The 19,643-nt window shown below is 46.7% G+C and overlaps 1 protein-coding gene across 5 annotated transcripts in view; it reads left to right on the top strand.

Annotated features, from left to right (window-relative positions):
* LOC133513670 (uncharacterized) overlaps positions 1-19,643 on the top strand; it is a 54,538-nt gene that overhangs the window by 8,752 nt on the left and 26,143 nt on the right. For 2 of the 5 annotated variants that reach the window (XR_009798566.1, XM_061844633.1), the window contains exons 3-4: positions 15,202-15,378; positions 17,521-19,068. The gene's annotated coding sequence lies outside the window, so the exon portion shown is untranslated. Of the gene's footprint in view, positions 1-15,201; positions 15,379-17,322; positions 17,493-17,520; positions 19,069-19,643 lie in introns of those variants that run through there. The other 3 variants (XM_061844634.1, XM_061844635.1, XM_061844636.1) reach the window with 3 other exon arrangements.

The following is a 19,643-nucleotide window of genomic DNA, read 5'->3' as shown; positions in this document are numbered from 1 at the left end:
AGGGTGCTGAGCTAGTCCACTGTTCCACGGTCATGATGAAAACCACATTGTTCCTCCTGGATCAGAGATTCCATTTCACGATGGTCCCTCCTCTCCACCACCCCTGGGGACCACTACCCCAGTCTGCCAATCCAGAGGCACAGAGGCAATGTCCATGCCATGTTGCAGAGGCGTGTCAACCACAAGCACCCCACAAGATCCAGACTTAATTCAGAGCCTTTAGGAACTCTGGGCGAATCTCATCCACTCCCGGGGCCCTGCCACCAAGGAGCTTTTTAACACCTCGGTGACCTTAACCCCAGAGATAAAACATTCCACCTCAGCGAACCCAGACTCAACTTCCTCATGGAAAGGTGTGTTGGTGCGATTGAGGAGGTCTTCAAAGTACTCTCCCCACCGACTCACAGCATCCCGAGTTGAGGTCAGCAGTGCCCCATTCCCACTATACACAGTGTTGACAGTGCACTGGATCCCCCTCCATAGACACTGGACGGTGTACCAGAATTTCCTCAAAGCCGTCTTTAAGTCGTTCTCCATGGCCTCACCGAATTCTTCCCACACCCGGGTTTTTTTTCCTCAAAGACCACCGAAGCTGCATTCTGCTTGGCCAGCCGCTACCTATCAGGTGCCTCAGGAGTCCTGAAGGCTAAAAATGCCTTATAGGACTCCTTCTTCAGCTTGACAGCATCCCTCACTGTTGGTGTCCACCAACGTGTTCTGGGGTTGCCGCCACCACACCACACCATGTTACGGCCAAAGCTCCGGTCGGCTGCCTCAGTATTTGAGGTGTGGAACGTCGTCCACTCGGACTCAATGTCCCCCTATCACCCCGGAACATGAGCAAAGTTCTTTTGGAGTTGGGACTTGAAATGACTTCTGACAGGGGAATCTGCCAGCAGAACCTCACAATACGTTTGGGTCTGCCATGGCATCTTCCTCCACCATTGGAGCCAACTCACCACCAGGTGGTGATCAGTTGACAGCTTCGCTCCTCTCTTTACCTGAGTGTCCAAGCAATGTGGTCGCAAGTCCGATGACATGACTACAAAGTCGATCATTGAACTGCGACCTGGGGTGACCTGGTCCTAGGTCCACAGGTGGACATCCTTATGCCTGAACATGGTGTTCGTTATGGACAATCCGCGATGAGTTTGATAGAAGTCAATAACAGGACACCACTCGGCTTCTGATCGGGGGGGGGGCAGTCTTCCCAAACATGCCCTTGCCAGGTGTACTGTCATTGCCCACAGAGCATTGAAGTCTCCCAGCAGAATGATGGAGTTCGCAGAGGGAGCATTCGCTACCACTCTCTCTAAGGACTCCAAAAATGGTTGGTACTCTGGACTGGTATTTGGTGCATAAGCACAAACAACAGTCAGGACACGCCCCCTCCCTGAAGGCAGAGAAAGACTACCCTCTCATCCACCGGTGTAAACCCCAACGTACAGACCCTGAGCCGGGGGGCAATGAGTATACCCACACCTGCCCGTTCTCTCTCACCATGGGCCACTCCAGATTGTAACAGAGTTCAACCCCTCTCGAGAGGAGAGGCGCCAGAGCCCAAGCGGTGCATAGAGGCGAGTCCGACTATATTTAGTCGGATTTTCTCAACCTCATGCACCAGCTCGGGCTCCTTTCCTGCCAAACAGGTGACATTCCATGTCCCTAGTGCTAGTTTCAGCCTTTGACCACCACCTCGATCACATCGCAACCGACCCCTATGGCCCCTCTCACAGGTGGTGCACCCATGGGAAGGCTTATTTTATTTTTATTTTCTATTTTTTTATTTTAGACCTATTTTACCCTTTTAGGCTGTGCTCGGCTGAGCCCCATGGGTGCAGGCACGACCACCAGGCGCTCGCATTCAAGCCCCACCTCAAGCCTTGGCTCCAGAGGGGGCCCCCGGTGACCGGCGTCTGGGCAAGGGAAACCAAGATCCAACATTTTCACTCGTTATAGGGGTTTTACAGTCGTGCTTTTTCTAGCCCTTCACCTAGGACCTTTTTGCCATGGGTGACCCAACCAGGGGCATGAAACCCCAGACAATTTAGCTCCTCGGATCATCGAGACACACAAATCCCTCCACCAATATAGGGTGACGGCTTGAGGAGAGGTCACGTAAGCAATTTCTTGAAATTAAATTGACTTTTTAACAAATTTCAATCAGGTGTCTGAGCGTATCACATGACTGAATCTGCTCTTATGAAAGTGCTCATTCTACATGCAAATAGCCTAATTCATTCTCAGGCACCCAGAACACCCCCCACCCCACACACACACACCACTAAAAATGAGCATTCATAGTTCATAATGAAAACAATAATAAAATTATATTCATTTACCCGGGCATGGTGCCGCAGCTGTAGAGCACTGCCCTCAGAATTCTAAGGACCAGGATTCAAATACCCGCCCTGCCTGTGTGGATTTTGCATGTTCTCTCCGTGCCTGCGTGGGATTTTTCCAGGCACTCCGGTTTGCTCCCCATCCCAAAAACATGCATAAATTGGAGACTCTAAATTGCCCCTAGGTGTGATTCTGAGTGTGACTCTTGTCTGTCTCTATGTGCTCTATGATTGGCTGTCAACCAGTTCAGGCTGTACCATCTTCTGCCCGACGACAGCTGGGATTGGCTCCAGCACTCCCCCGAATCTCATGAGGATAAGCGGCCCAGAAAATGGATGGTTGTTTATTTACCGTTGGCGTTGGATGACTATGCAAAGAGAAGGGGGTGTGACAAGTAAAAGGCATCGTGGGGTACAGAGGAGGAAGCAAATGTTTAACCGCTGAGAAAACGTACGGCTGTACACATGCATACCACTAAGTCCATTAAAGTTTCTTGGGGTCCATGATGAATAAAGACGAATAAACTTAAAAAGACATACTCATGATAAAGTTGTACTTTTCCAATATGTGCTAGCATGATTTGGTGACAGTCGAGTGTCTAAGGGAAGTGCAAAGCATCATGGGTAAGAATTGACGCCCCTCCTAGCCATCGGGATGCCAGAAAATGCTCCGGCGATAGCCAATGGTAGAGCAGCTCTATTGTTTCACACAAACCAGGACATAGGATGTGCACCATAGGTAAAGATTGACGTCCCTCCTCGACATTGGGATGCCAGGAAGATGCTACGGTGATAGCCAATGGTATAGAAGGTCTATTGTGCCACACAAACTCAGATACAAGATGTTAAGTTTCGGTGGAATTTGGGCACTGCGAATCCAACGGCCATTTTTTCCTTTCGTATCCTGAATGTCCTTTGTAATGAGAGACTATTTTTCCATGGCAATGTTTCGTAACTTTAATTTTTCATTGCTAGAGACATTCGAGGTTGTTTGATAGGTGGTGTAGTTCTAAAGAGGTTTCGGATTTTGAGGGTTTGAATCAGTTACTTTTGATGGAGGATTTTAGGGAGTGTGTTCATTCTGATCTCACAATTTATTTGGATGAACAGAAGGTTAATGCCTGACATGATGCAGCGGTGTTGGCAGATTAGTTTTTGACTCACAAGATTTCTTTTCGGTCTCCCAGCAAGTTTTCGCACCAAAAGGAATTTTTTGTCAGGTAAGCTACAGGGTCAAGTGGTGATAAGGCAGGTTCCAATTCTTCTGACAAGCAGTCACATTCTCAGTGTAAACCCAAGACTTGACTCTTGTGACTGGTCCAGTCTGTGCTTATTCTTAAGAAGCATGGTTACTTGATTTCCGTTTCCCAAAACCTCAAGTTAAAAAATTTGTCCACTGATTCCCCTATTGCTTTTTGGGGCTTCTGAGGAAGCACGACCTGTCAAAAGAGCTGCTGAGATAGTTCTACACAGCGGTCATCCAATCAGTACTGTCTACCTCCATCACAGTCTGGTTTGGGGCTGTCAAAATTAGGGACAAACTCTGACTGCATCCTGGCCACCAGCTCTTCTAACTTATTCCGTCAGCTGAGTGCTGCTGATCAATGCAAGTCAAAACTAGCAGGCATTCAGTTTTTTTGCAACCTTAACATAATGTAGGGCATTGACACACTCTTATCACTTATCTGTTCCAAATGAAGAACACTTTGCAACTTGCACATATGTGGCTCTAAGTTTGTTTTCATAGATGAGCCATCTACAAATAGCAGTTTTTTTCCTTTCTAAAGGCTGATCTCTCAGGACGCTTCTGCTTTTTGCTGGTATTTCTGCTAACTTTTGACAATTTTATGTTGCATCATCATGGAGTGGTACCAATATTTCTGCTGTGGAGAAAGCAAAAGAGAGACCGTAGATAAGAGGCCAGCTTGCTAGAACGTGCCTTTATTTGTGTGCGATCAACATCTTGACCACACATGAATCAACCGACGAGATGGATGAAAGGCTAATGCCTTTTTTTTTTTTTTTTTTTTTTTTTTTTTTTTTTGGTACACCGTCACGTGATCGACCAAAGCTGCTTCGCAATAGACACATTGACCACGCCTGATCTACATAAAGAAAGATTTGACTGCCACTTGACAGTTCAAATGTGGACATACTGACTATCATAACTTGTGAATAAATTGTTGGACTTTCACAGTACACTGGTAAATTTGTATTTTTGCCTTAAAATGCAAATGCAACTCAATTCTCTACAGTAAAAACTTTTGCATATGGTCTTAATGAATTCAGCAATGTGTGTGGGTCCGGGACACAAGGTGCCCACTGTATTTCAGCGGCATTTATACCTTGTCGATCTTTAACCATTCTGCAACCTCCAGATGGGGGCACCTTTTTTACTGGAAAAATAGTAATTCAATTATTACCCCTGCAGAAACCAGTGACTCAATACCTGTTTTTATGCCTTGGCTTCTAATGGTTTTAATGGATATTGTTTCATACATAGCCTCTATTTGTCATGGGGTGTCTGTCCTCGACCCGGCGTGGACCTGCTGCAATGAGCAGATGCGCTCTCCTGCGTCTCGGTAATTACGTTCCGTATATCTTGCCACGCATGCGTTTTGGTCCTTGCCAAACCGTTGTACTTCATGTCACGTACCCGCAACTCCATGTCCTTGCCTTTGATAATCTGTGTACCGAACCCTGCCTCGTTGATGACCCTGCCTCGCCGCCTACTGATTCTGACACTGCTGCTTGTTTGGACTGCCTGCCTGTGTTTTGACATTCGGGTGTCAGCTTTCTGCCTTGATGCATTTTTGCAGCCAAAAACCAGTGGAACAACAGGGTGCTCCTCGATGCATTTTTTTCAAGGGCTGTCCCCCCCGGTAAAGGACCGGCAGCTGATCCCACTGGACTTGCTGACAGATTTTGGATGCACTCATTGCTCTCAATTTAAAGATAGACAAGAGACTCATGGATCAAGTGCAGGACAACGCCTGGCAGAGGAACACATCTGCACGTATCAGGGACACCGACACTCCTCAAGGTGTATCTACTGAGACGGAGAAGCCCAGGGAGCTGGGCCGCCTCCGCCTATCACACGAAGAGTGCCTACGCCAGCAGAGGGAGGGACTCTGCTTCCACTGTGGGCAGTCGGGGGACACAGTGACCCACTGCTCCGTCAAACCAGCTGGTACCTCACCCCGAACCCTGACTATGGTGTGTCTCAACCTCATTCAGGACAGTCTGGACCAAGCATTTCCTTTTGTCACCTTGTGTTCAGGAGGACAGCCACTCAGGGCGACTCATAGACTTGGGTTTGGACGCCAATCTTTCAATTTCACAGCTGGTCAAAAGCATGGATCTAAGGACCTTCGAAGTTCTGCGCGCCCATAATGCATACATGGCATATCCGTGAGATGAGCCAGACCTGTCTTCAGTCCCCTCCTGTGACCATGACCTGAAAGAAGTAATTTCCAAGTGTAAGGCCAAGTTGCTTCCTCCTCACAGGCCATACGACATACTGACCTGCTGCCCGGCTCCTCACCCCCTCACGGGATACTATACTTTCTTTCAGGTCCGGAGCACCAAGCCATGAAAGCATATGTGGAGGAGTCGCTGGCTGCAGGACTGATCTGGACTTCATCCTCACCAGCCAGGGCAGGGTTCTTTTTTTGTAGAAAAGAAGGACCTGACATGACGCTGCGGTCGATTACCAAGGACTGAACGACATTATGATAAAGAACAGGTACCCTCTAACCCTAAATGTCAGAGCCTTCAAAGTTCTGAAGGGGGTGAAGGTTTTTACCAAGCTGGACTTGAAGAGTGTTGAGGGCCCATTACATGCACTCACCTCACCTCACCCCACAGTTCCTTCATTTAGAACCTGGTAGGCCAGGCGGCCTTCCGTAAGGTCAAGGCCAGCTTTACCTCAGCTCTGGTCCTCACCTTCCCTGATCCCGATGGGCAGTTTTCGTCGAGGTTGATGCGTTGGATTGAGGAATAGGTGCAGTTGTCTCACAGAGAAGTCCCAAGGATGGAAGATTAAAAAATAATTCCCAAAATCTGGAATATGTTAAGGTTAGCCAAAAAGCTTAATGCCAGGCAAGCTTGGTGGGCACTCTTCTTTACACAGTTTCACTTTGTGATGACCTATCGGGCATGAACAAAGAATGGGAAACCCGATGCGCTTGTGGAGACAACAATTGACAACTGGGTCCAATATGCACATAACTCCCTTCCCTCAGCGTCCACTGGCATGTCCCCTTTCACATAGTCCACAGTTATCCACCTTCTCTCTTCCCATCTGTAGATTCCCATGGTGCCGTCTGCATTGGCCATGGTGAGACGCTGCAAGAGAACCTGGGAGCAAACCCGACAGATGCTACTGCTCAAAGGGCACTCCTATAAGGCCGCGGCGGACCGTAAGAAGGCGCAAGCAGCAGTGTCAGAATCAGTAGGCGAAGAGTCAGGGTTCGGTACACAGACTAACAAAGGCAAGGACATGGAGTTGCGGGAACGTGACATGAAGTACAACAGTCTGGCAAGGACCAGACAGCACGTGTGGCAAAATATACGGAACGTAATTACAGAGACCAGACGCAGGTGAGTGCATCCGGTTCAAGGACAGACACACCCACGATAGCAGGATGATTTTTCGTCTTTGTGGTGTTCAGTGTGAGTATGTTCACTGTACACCACTTTGACTGTTTTACAATCTCATCCCTGTTGGCAGACTCGTCTCCTTTTGAGATGAGCCCGATCACGGTGGTATCATCAACAAACTTGATAATGGAGTTGCTCCTCAAGGCAAATAATGCATCTGTGGTACTCTTTCTTGGCATGAAACCATACTGTTGGTCACAGATACTTCTATCCTGAGTCTAACCTCTACTACTCTTTCCCATAACTTTATTGTGTGGTTTATCAACTTTGGTGATTTAGAGTTCCCGCAGCTCTGCAAATCACCTTTGTTCTTGAAAATGGGAATGAGCACACTTTTCCTTCATTCTTGTTTTCCTCACACCTCTCCTCAGTCCTCTCAGTGTCCCACTTCTTCGTTAACCTCTTTCCTTATATGACTTCCTGTATTTAACCCTAACCCGGTTCCACCACCAAGTCACCTTCTCCCCTTTCCTACCAGAAGACACAGCAAATACTCCACTACCAGTCTCTCTGATCACTAAGGCTGTTGTAGTCTAGTCTTACGGGAGTTCCTCCTGTCCATCAAGAGGCTCTCTCACAATTTTCCGAAAAGATGCACAGCATTCTTCCTTTATCTCCCACCACATATTTCTCTACTATGCCGTTGTCTCCTTAGTCTTCCACCCCACCATAATAGTCATCCTACACACCACCATCCTATGCTGTCAAGCTATCCTGTCCCATACTACTACCTTAGCATCTGTAACCGCCTTCAGATGACATCGTCTGCACAAAATGTAATCCACCTTCTACTGCCGCTCTTGTAAGCTACCCTATGTTCCTGCCTCTTCTGGTAAAAAGTGCTAACTATTGCCATTTCCTTTATTTATGCAATGTCCACCACCATTGGTCCCTCAAAAGTTCCTTTCCTGGATGCTGTACTTACCCATCACTTTTTCAACACCCGTGTTTCCTTCACCAACATGTCCATGACACTCTTCACCAGTCACAACTCTTTCTGTGTCTGGGATGCTCAGAACTACTTCATCTAGTTCAGGGGTGGCCAACTAGTCAGAGACTAAGAGCCCCTATTTTATTGTGTTACTGCAAAGAGCCACATCGTACACGGGTACACATGAACATCATCTTTTAATGAAGTCCACAAACAATAATAGAATAATTTTCAATAACATCTTTCTCTTACTATGCTGGTTAGTGAGACTTCTGGCATTCCTTGTCTTGAACAATCCTCTTCAAATCTGGCTTTTATTCTGTTGTTGCCACTTCAGCAAACACACTTTGCACCAGGTCAGGCAGCATTTTTAACTTACCCTGGAGGGTGAGGTTCAGTCTGTCCAAGTGACACAGCATGTCGACTGAAAATACCAGATCCATAATCCATTCGAGGTCTGAGAGCTCGGGATAGTCCTTGTCCTTCTTTTCCATGAACAGTTTCACAGCATCCAAACGCTCAAAGAAGCGAGAGAGCCAACTCACTGTGCAGTGCAGCGGCAGGCCACCTGGAAGCCCTTGGTCCAGCTCAGCAATGAGATTCCTGAATTGCCTGTGGTTAAGCGCATGTGTGCGGATGTATTTGACGATTTCCATCAGAGGGTTCATGACGTCTAAATTCAATGATTTAGACACTAGTTGCTCTCTGTGGCTGATGCAGTGGAAATTCCAAAGGTTGGGAAATGTTTGATCATCTTTGCACAGCCCCACAAGCCCTTTCACGGATCCGATCATGGCTGCCGCTCCATCCGTGGCTACTGCACTTAGTTTTGGTATGGGCAGATTTGCTTTTGCAAACGCAGCCATCATTGCTTCTTTCACATCTATGCCACAGGTTCTGTCTTTTAATGGCACAATATCAAGGAGTTCTTCTTTGATCATACATTCATTTGACACAGACAGTGCAAATATTACCAACTGAGGCTTGTCTTGTATGTCACAACTCTCATCCAAGGCCACACTAAAATACTCACATGCTTGAAGGTCAGAGTGCAACTGTGATTCAAAAGCTGTATTAATATCCGATATTCTGTGTTCAACACTGTGGCTACGGTCCACAATAAAACGGGACGGGATCCAGGAACGTTCTTCTGGGCCATACCCTTCCCAATCCACCAGGTATTGACCCCCCCCCCCCCCTCCCTCTACGATGGGATGATACAAGCCGGCGTACGGACTACACCGGACCTCCATTGATCATGTGGGGGTGGGGGGAGGCTTGACTGGGGGGACTAATGGTGATGGACGAGTTGGTCGAAGCCGGCTTACATGGAACGTGGGATGAACCCTCATCAATCTGGGAAGCTATAAGGAAAGATCAACAGGGTTAACGATCTTGGTGATAGGAAAGGGACCCACGAACCTGGGAGGTAGCTTGCATGAATCCATCCGCAGCGGAAGATCCTTTGTGGACAACCGTACGCATTGTCCCACCTTGAACAGCGGATTTGTAGGAGCTGCCCATGCGTAGTAGCGTCTTTCAGGCTAGTTCCCAGGTCCGTTTGCAGCGTCTCACCACTCCCAACGCGGATGGCACCGCGGAGTCGGCGGCCACAGATGGAAACAGAGAGGGAGGGTAACCATGAACGATGTGGAACGGAGCTATACCTGTGGAAGTGGAAGGCAGAGAGTTGTGGGCATATTCCACCCATCTGAGGTGCTGGCTCCAAGTGCTGTGATCATGCGATGCCAGACAGCGTAGACCGGTCTCCAGGTCCTAATTTATTCTTTCTGTTTGGCCATCGGACTCCGGGTGATGGCTCAAGTGAGGCTTACTTTTTCTCCGATGAGGACAGAACTCCTTCCAAAATCGGTTCACGAATTGCGGTCCTCTGTCAGACACTACATCCACTGGAAACCCATGATAGCGGGCTACTTTGTCTAGCAATAGCTGTGCGGTCTGCTTGGCGGATGGAATCTTGGGAGCTGGTACGAAGTGGACAATGTTAGAAAACCGATTGATGACTGAGAGTACCACTGTGTTCCCCTGGGAGCAGGGTAGACCTATCACGAAGTCTCGAGAAATTTGTGGCCAGGTGCGAGAGAGAATTGGTAGCGGCCATAGCTCACCCATAGGTCGCAGGCGAGAGGTCTTATTGGCCATAGAGATCGGTCACGTGTTGACATAGTCCCTCACGTCCCTTCCCAGGTTTGGCCACCAAAACCGTTGTTCAACTACTGAGCGGGTCTTCAGCATGCCGGGGTGATAGACAGTCTTATTCATGTGGGCCCAATCGATGACGTCTCCTTGTAGCGAGGGTACCATGAACAGACGGCCAGATGGACATTCGGCTGGGCCCGGAGAGTCCCTTAGAACCTCCTTTACCCGCGTCTCAATCACCCAGGTAAACCCGGACACGAAGCAGGCCTCCGGAATTATAGGAACACTCATGGACTCCGTTCGCTCCCCTTCATGGATCTGGGCTTGTGCGTCCGGTTTGCCATTCTTTGAGGCTGGATGAAAGCACAGAGTGAACCAGAAGTGAGTGAAAAAGAGTGCCCACCTGGCTTGGCGAGCATTCAATCTCTTGGCGGTCCTCAGGTACTCCAAGTTCTTTTGGTCCATAAGGATCAGAACTGGCACTTGTGATCCCTCCAGCCAGTGCCTCCATTGCTCCAGCACTGTTTTGATCGCCATTAATTCTCGATTACCCACATCATAATTCCGCTCTACCAGAGTCAGTCTCTTAGACAAGAAGGTGCACGGGTGAAGTCTTCCATCCCTTGCACACCTCTGGGAGAGTACTGCTCCCATTCCAGAGTCCAATGCATCCACCTCCACCAAAAACTGCCTCTCTGGATCTGGCATGATGAGGACAGGAGCTGTGGTGAAACTCGACCTAAGTCTATCAAAGGCCTCCTTGCAGGTCACATCCCACTCGAATGAATTGCGGGGTGAAGTGAGGGCATCTTGATGAACTTACGGTAGAAGTTGGCGAATCCGATGAATCTCTGCACCTCCCTGCGATTGGTGGGAGTGGGCCATTGGAGAACAGAGTCGACCGCACTGGGATCAATGCGAATCTGTCCCTCGGCCAGGATGAATCCAGGGAATGTGACGGAAGGTTTGTGAAACTCGCACTTTTTCATCTTGACATATAGGTAGCTGCTGCACCACATCTCTGAAGTGCTCGATCTTGGAAGCTTCTCCGGAGAAAAGATCAGAATGTCGTCGAAGTAGACAAACACATTCTTGTTCAGTCTTTCCTATAGGACATCATTAATAAAATTCTGAAACACAGCTGGCGCGTGAGTCAGGCAAAACGGCATCACCAGGTACTTGTAGTGGCAAGTTAGTGTATTAAAGGCAGTGTTCCACTCGTCCCCTTCTCTGATGCGTACCAGATGGTACGCATTTTGTAAATCCAACTTGGGAAGATCCGGGCCCCTTGTAGCAGCTCAAATGCGGTGACAATTAGGGGAAGAGGGTACCTCTTCTTGATGGTGTTGTCATTAAGTCCCCGGTAATCAATACAAGGGCGTAACGAGGTGTCCTTCTTTTTGACGAAGAAGAATCCTGCTCCAGCCGGTGATGATGATGGTCAGATGAGTCCTGCCGCCAGCGATCCTCAATGTACTCTTTCATGGCTTGGTGTTACGGTCCTGTTAATGAAAAAAGCCTCCTTCGAGGGGGTGAGGTGACAGGGAACAAATCGATAGCACAATCATACGGGGGGTGCGGCAGAAGGGATTTGGGCTTTGCCTCTGAAAATACTTCCTTAAGGTCCTGATAACAGGATGGCACTGCTGATAGTTCCGGCACGGACTTCAATTCCTGTAAGTCGACTGGTGCGATCTGTAAATTCGTCTCTTTTAGAGCCCCGAGACACACCTTACTATATTCATTGTCCCATGCCCTGATTTGACCGGTGATCCAGTCAATGTGTGGGTTTCATCTTTTAAGCCAGGGGCTGCCCAAGATGACATCGCTGCTCTGCGAGTTAAATACACGGAAACTTATCTTCTTGGTGTGAGCGTCCGGAAATGTCATCCTCAGAGATTGCGTACTGTGAGTTACGGGATAGGAATTTACCATTGGCCGCGAATGTGTTGCGGAACCGTTGTCTGAAAGGTCACTGCGCTCAAGGCCTCGACTACCCATGGATTAATCACGTTAGCGTTCGATCCCGAGTCAAGGCCGTAGGGGAACAAGTACGAACCCCGAACCCCCGACCGCACCCTCAAGGTGATTTGAAGCAGTGCTTGACTCAATCCCACCGCGGTGTAATTCACACTCACCGGAGTCATGATCTTGAGGGCGGAGCACTTGGGCCTGACTGGACAGTGGGCTATTAAGTGCCCCAGGCGTCCAGAGTAGAAGTGTTGGATTAACAAACTGGGTGGAGATTTTAGTATCTCAAAATAGGTGACTGCCAGTGAAGAAATTTAAAGACACTGAACCTATAAGGATACCTAGATGAAATACCTACCTTAAAGTGGTTAGGTCCCGAAATGGGATGCTGTGGAGTGGTCGCAACCATCGTAACATTCTTCCTGCTTTTGAGATATCTGTGGGTGTCGTAATGTTGTCATGCCATGCACGAAAAATCTACGGCAATCCATAAACTAAATGATCCACAATTGGATTCTCATGTGTGCGATGATGATCCAAAATTTATTTTATAATAATCCCATGGTCAAGTCCGACAGATAGGGGAACAAGGAGCAGTGTTTAGTCAAATTAAGTGGTATATGATGAATAATCTGAATGCACACGAGTTGGCACACTTAGGTGACGGATGAAAATAATGGAGCAAATCCATGTTGGTGCTTTTTCCTCTGGGTCTACATCTCTGGTAATCCATGCTTCACTTTGATGCTTTGTGAAAAGTACAGAGGTAACAGGTAGCACCCTTTCTCCTAGAGCAACATTAGAAAAGGTATGGGTGATCCAAAAGCTAAAGGTTGATGAGTGGTTTCATGTAATAACAGTTATTTGGGGACAAAATAATAATAGTCTTCTTATGGTGGAACAAGCAGCAACAGCTTTATCAAAAGATTGCATTGTTTGCATGGGTCCCAGACCACTTTTACAGATTATACCAGCGCTATTACCAGATAATTGCACCTTGGAAGTTATGAGTAAAATGTACCTGTTAATGAATGAAAAAAATTGGGATTCTGTCTATCCACTGACTATTTATGAAAAATGAAAAACATTGTTTTCTGATTCTCTCTGGGTATTTCACTTGCGTCCATTTGCTAGGAACCAGAAACAAATTGGGAAATTTATCAGCAATGATGTGTAAAATCATATTGGTGATTGAGAATTCATTGAAGCCATTGTCACATAGTGACATCTGGTAGTGGTAAGGAGATTACGGGCTTTTTAATAAGTTGCCCAAGAATGTAACATTATTGTACTTTATTCATCCTATGTCTGTTATTGAATCAACTTCTACTGTACAAGCAATTACATTTGAACAATGGTATAGAAGAGAGCAGCTGTCTGTGATCTTGCCTAAACTGAATTATTGCCACAGCAATCTCACCCATGGAGAACAAAATGGCGTAGATGTTTCCTTTGCTGGGGAAAAATCATGAGGCAGTGTTCTGGCTGACTTGTTCTGTTTCCAGATCCCATCTGTTATGACAATGCATAAACAACCATTTTTCCTCTGAGTGTACCAAAGTAGTCGAAGATCTGGAAAAGTGTCTATTTTGGGAGATGTGAGAATTTAAGCAAATTTTCAATAAACAGGAGGGAAATGTTGGATTAATTGGATATAAAGTTATCTCATATTTGCTTTCTTGGGTTTTTAATGCTTATGTGATGCAATGCAATCGAGAGGCACATTGGGTGCCATGGAAACTTTGCTATGATGTCCTTTAACAATGTGATGCAATCAATTTACATTGGGAGCCATGGAAACACCAGACAGTTATTCAGAAGACAACAAAGACTGATATTCAGAGGAAGGTGAAGACATCGCAAAGACTCACATGGACTATTTTTGTCACGGTTGCTTTGTTTGTTACAATTTGCTTTGTGTGATGCGGACCACGCTAAGGAATAAAGAAGTGGAGACGTGGAGATGTGATTAGAATGGGTTGAAGATTGTGAAAGACACATCCCACGTTCTCCTCACGAGCCAGAAGTTCCTCTTGTCTTCCTTCCTTGATAATTTTACTTTAAATGTCCTAGGCTGGTTAAACCTGTAAAGAAGCATCAGCCCTCTTGCCGACGTCGCAGTCGTTCTTCTGCCGGACCATCGAGCCCCTCAACCTACATCGGCTCCGTCATGATTTTGGGCAACTCGGCAGAAAGGAAACCGGTGGGGTGACCGCGCCCTGCTCTCCTTCTAGTAGCGTGTCCAATTGTCCCTGGATCATTAGCTTCTGGTGGATCTTGAGAGATAGGGCGATGAGTGAATCCAGGGAGGTAGGCAGATCCACTGCAATGAGGTGACTGCGGATCTATGGTGAAATCCCTAGGAGAAAGGCGTCGAGAAGAGCATCCTCATTCCATTGACTTTCAGCTGCTCTGATGCGAAACTCGATAGCATTATCTGCCACATGACGTTGCCCCTGCCGTAGCGTAATCAACGTCGCTGCTGCTTTGCGTTCCGGCGAGGCATACTGGAAGACCTGCATCATCGCGCATACAGAGGACGTCCAGGAGTTGCATTTTCTGGAGTTGCGACTCCACGCCTCTGCTCTTCCCGTCATGTGGGATATTACAAAGGCAATTCATGCACGGTCTGTCAGGAAGGCGGAAGCCTGTAGCTCGAAGTGGAGGTCACACCGGGCGAGGAAGGGTTTGATGTTACCCGTGTTGCCGGAAAAGCATTCAGGCCGGGAGAGCGGTGTGGCCCCGAACCGCTGAAGCTCCGCGACTGGCAGGGTAGTCGGAGCGACCTGGACAGGTAGGAACTGTGGTGGGCGCCGTCGACGTGGCATTAGTGGCACAAGCCTGAGAAGCTAGCCATGGCTCTAATCAGGCTGGACCATGACAGGCAGCTCCCAAAAGAGCGCTTATGCAACAAAACTATTTTTTTTCATCTACATAAGTTGTTTATTGAGCATTTTTGTTTCAATAAACACTTTTATTTAAAGGATGACTTTGTCCAAAATTCATATGTGCAATAAACCCTCCAATCTGAATTAATATTATTATTATTACATATATTTTGGACATCAATTGAAAAAAAAAAATTGAAAATAAAGAACGTCTTCTAAATCCTCGCCTTATCTGGATATGTGCCAGTTTTCACAGCCAGACCTGGAAGAAACATCCTTGACCACGCGCCGTGACATCGCTGGTTGTCATTGGCTAATCACACCCTGTGTGAAGGAGTGACCCTCTCCACAACTAGAAGGAAGTTTTGAGACAATAGACACGGACACCAAAGGCAAGATTCTGGCCAGGAAAGATGAAGTCACAGTAAGTTGGCCTGATGTCCGTAGCTTCATGCTCGACCTGAACCATGTATTAAGAATTAGACAGATCAATCGATACAAAAGTCAACATGAGAATACATAGAAAGTGATGAAAACATCACAACAGTTTCAAAGGTTTATTTGTATTTACCCTGACAGAGTTGTTTACTTTGCCTGCATCCGCAACCATTTGTTCCCTGGCCTGGATCTTTAAAGCCAATGTGGTTAAGCTGCCCTGTCTTAAGTGTGGGTGGCAGTGTCCTGTGTTCCCAGAATTGTAGTTAATGTTATTCCTTTAAACTGAGATTACTTGTTTTAATGAAACAAGTGCATAATTTGATAGTTATTCAATTATGTGTGTGTAGGTAAATACAGGGATTGTGGATATACTGTATGGTTAATATTGTTTATTGTAATATTGGAACTATATTTGATAGTATTGGAACATTACATTTGAGAATACATTTGATTGTTGTACATATAATATTTGTCTCACTTAGCTTAGCATTACAGACCACTCGTTCTAGCCAGGCCAAGATGCCGACGTGTTGTGCACCAAACAGCAAAAAAACTGAGAAAACGCACCCAAATGTGTTGTTCTTTAACCTCCGTGGGGTCAACCTGTCAGGATAAAGCTGTGGCTCTCACAGTTGAGGCTTGTTCATCAGCCAGGGAAAATTGCACGCATCTGCAGCTATCACTTCGAAGTATGGTTTCTGCAACATGACCCTAAATTTTCCATCGGACCATATCTTTACAGCAAACAGAATAAAGCACTAACAGAAGACGCATATCCTACTATTTTTTTAACATAAAAGAAGTCAGTCGCAAGAAATGTATCACTAAACAGACTCAGGAAACCCTAAAGAAAAGAGATAAGTTGTATTTGTGCTTGTGTTATCTGGGCGACAATACAAGCTAAAATCACCATTACTGGTTATTACTTACTCTCGCGCTGGTAATGTATAAGCAACAACATACTTTATGAGGCGGAAAGGTTAAAAATGTGTATTCACTGGTTTTCCACTGGATGTACAAGTGGCCCTTTCATCAAACTGTCAAGGATCATAAGTAAATTGATGAGTAACACATCTTCGGCCAAACAAACAACTTTGTATTTATCTAAGGAAGTTATGCAGACATGTTGACCGTGATCCAAGTTCCTTCCGATACGCTCCATTTTTGTTTGACCTTTTCAAACTCACAACACTGGCATTCTGCCACAGTTGGCATTAGGTCATAAAGAGAACACGAACACCAGTCTTTCGAAACAAGCCTGTCAGGAAGATCACCGAGATCCATATTTTGTGATTGTTGTGCTCCTTCGTCAGCATCATGCCTCCTCTCCAACATGTCAACTTCCGCTCAAACGCATAGGCTTGAACATTGTCCATTATTTTTGTTTTGTGTTTGTAATTATTTTTCACAAAAATCGGCCACAAAAAGCCAGATAGTGGACGTTCTCTATTCAGTGAAACTAATCCACAAGCAATGGGGGGTCAGAACAGGAAGCACTGCAGACATGGCAAACGCTGATTGGCTGTCAGTTTTCGATCCGGGGTCATTGGAATGTCTGAGCGATAGAGGAATTTCAATAATACTTTTTCAATTTAGAGATAATTTGTAGGTGAAACCTGTGAATTAAAAGAAACACTGAACCCTCATGTACTAACTTTTAATGTGTGCTCCCATTCATATTTTTTTCGACAAAGTCCTCTTTTAAAACGAAGCGCCACGATGGCCAACTCGGTTAGAGCAGGGCAAAGTTTTTTTTTGTATCAGGGGCCACATTGTTTAAAATTTGACATGCAAGCCAACTCACAAAAAGATGTTTACCTATAAAAAATAACAAAAAAGAAGGCATTGTAGTGTTGAAATTTAGATTTACTTATAATAGGAACTGTGTTGTTTTGTTGATCGCTTTTTTTTTTTTTTTTTTTTTTGCAAGTGCATCAAAAGCCTGAGGCCAACACGGTGCCTACCAGCGTGGCTGCTCTCGGCATGTACTGTCTGGTACTGTTTGTGTTCGTGTGTTTTTCGGGCGTCTCGGGACTCAAGTACACAAAAGAGGACTTGCTAACCATCAGAAAGTATTTTCTGAACTTTTTTTCAACAACTCTCGCCAATTCGCTGAATTTTTTTCCAGAGTTACTCTTTGGTGTACTCTTCAAGGCTATGCATTGGCGACGAAGGGGGCACGAGCCGGTTCACAAGTTAAGCTGTGTAAAAGAGGACATCGACTAGCGCTCTGGTCGATTCATGTCGTGAACCTACAAACCATCCATCCAGGCTACCAAACGCGAGGCGTCCGGCTGGACAGGTCAGGAGGACGACCCGACGCCAAGTACAAGGATCCCCACTGGGCGATTCGGGTGGACGGCCTTAAAGAGGAACCCAACGGTGAAGCAGGAACCAGACCAAGGCATGCAACTGCTCCGGACAAAGACCTCCCACGCCGTGGTTGCGAGACAACCAGGGATTGGTCACCGCCGAGGGTTGGCCAGGAGGTAGCCGTGGACTGGTCACCAACGAGGCTCGGCCACGAGGCGGCCAGGGAGTAGTCGTCGCTGCTGAGGCCAGGTCATGAAGCGGCTGGGAACCATCAGGAGCGAAGAGGATGACGGAGACAAGGACCACAGCCGTGACTGCCACAATCACCATGACAGCCATCCCGAAGCCTTTCCAGTTCCGGAGTGGGCCATCAGAACTCCCCAGCTCCTCTCGCCGTCGAGACAGGGGTGTAGGACGGCTGCGGACCGGTCACCGACGAAGCAGGAGTGTGGAGCGGCTGGGGGCCGGCCGCCGTCAAAGCAGAAATCGGGAGTGACCGTGGACCGGTCGCCGAGGAAGCAGGAGCGTGAGGCGGCTGCGGACTGGTCGCCGTCGGTACTCCTGGACACGGACGAGAGGCGGCTGCGGAGTCGTCGCCACCTCCCAGATGGGAACGTGAGGCGGCTGGGGAACCCTCGCTGCCATCTGCTGGACAGGCACGTGAGGCGGCTGCGGAACCCTCGCCGCCGTCTGCTGGACAGGTACGTGAGGCACCTGCGGAGCCATCGCCACCTCCTAAAATAAATCCCATGAGTGTGTGTGTGTGTGTGTGTGTGTGTGTGTGTGTGATTGTTTGATTGATTACATCTGTCTGATTGATGACATCTGTTTTCAAGATAATGAGTTCAAAGGTACGAGCGAGGTGGTAATGTGGAAACCAACTCCAGTATGTACAAAATTAGAACATATGAATGTTTTTTTTTTAACACCAGCAGTGGAACTTTTTTCACCAAGCTGCTTGGCAATTACTTCGTAGCCCTTTCCAGCTGTGTAGAATTGTACAATTTTGTCTCTGGTGTCTTTGGATAGCTCTTTGGTCTTGGCCATGTTACAAGTTTGAGTCTTACTGATTCTATGGGGTGGACAGGTGTCTTTATGAAGCTAACAACCTCACACAGGTGCATCTGATTCAGAATAACAGATGGAGTGGAGGTGGACTTTTAAAGGTGGACTAACAGGTCTTTGAGGGTCAGAATTCTAGCTGATAGACAGGTGTTCAAATACTTATTTGCAGCTGTATCACACAAATAAATCGTTAAAAAAATCATACATTTTTATTTCTGGATTTTTCTTTTCAAATTATCTCTCTCACAGTGGACATGGACCTATGATGATAATTTCAGACCCCGCCATGATTTCTAAATTGGAGAACTTGCAGTATAGCAGGATGTTCAACTACTTATTTTCTTCACTGTATATCATCAGAACAAACTCCCTTTCCATTTTGTACCCTCTTAAGTGCTGTTGGAGGGTGTTTTTTCCTCCGTGTGTTCATTTAATTTCGGGTGGTGAGAATGTTGGTTATCCAAATAAAGGCTGGAGATGATGAACAGTTTCTTCGAAGAATTTACTTACAGAATATTCTAGTGATTAACCTAATGTTTTAACACGATGCTTGCTGTTTCAGATATGCAGGGATATGGCTCTGGCCATTCCAAAAAGGAAACTACTATGACGAGTGAGTACCGGTAACCTGACACTGTGATTCATGTCAGTGAAATCTTATTAAAATCACCTGAACAGGGGCGTCCACGTCCGGATCGTGGACTCCCTGTGGTGTTTTCGTTGTAGGGATACTGTTATACCTTCTGCAAACGCTGCAGTACTGCAGTTCACCTATATAATTTTGTCTCATGAAAGGATGCCACCAGGTATGGAGTCATCTCATTGTTTCATCCACACCTACATGGCATGTTCCATGGCCTTCAAAATTAGATT

Source organism: Syngnathoides biaculeatus, chromosome 15 (assembly GCF_019802595.1).
Source record: "Syngnathoides biaculeatus isolate LvHL_M chromosome 15, ASM1980259v1, whole genome shotgun sequence".
Classification (NCBI taxonomy): Eukaryota; Metazoa; Chordata; class Actinopteri; order Syngnathiformes; family Syngnathidae; genus Syngnathoides; species Syngnathoides biaculeatus.
Note: the sequence above shows the minus strand (reverse complement) of the source record. Positions and strands in the feature narration are given on the sequence as shown.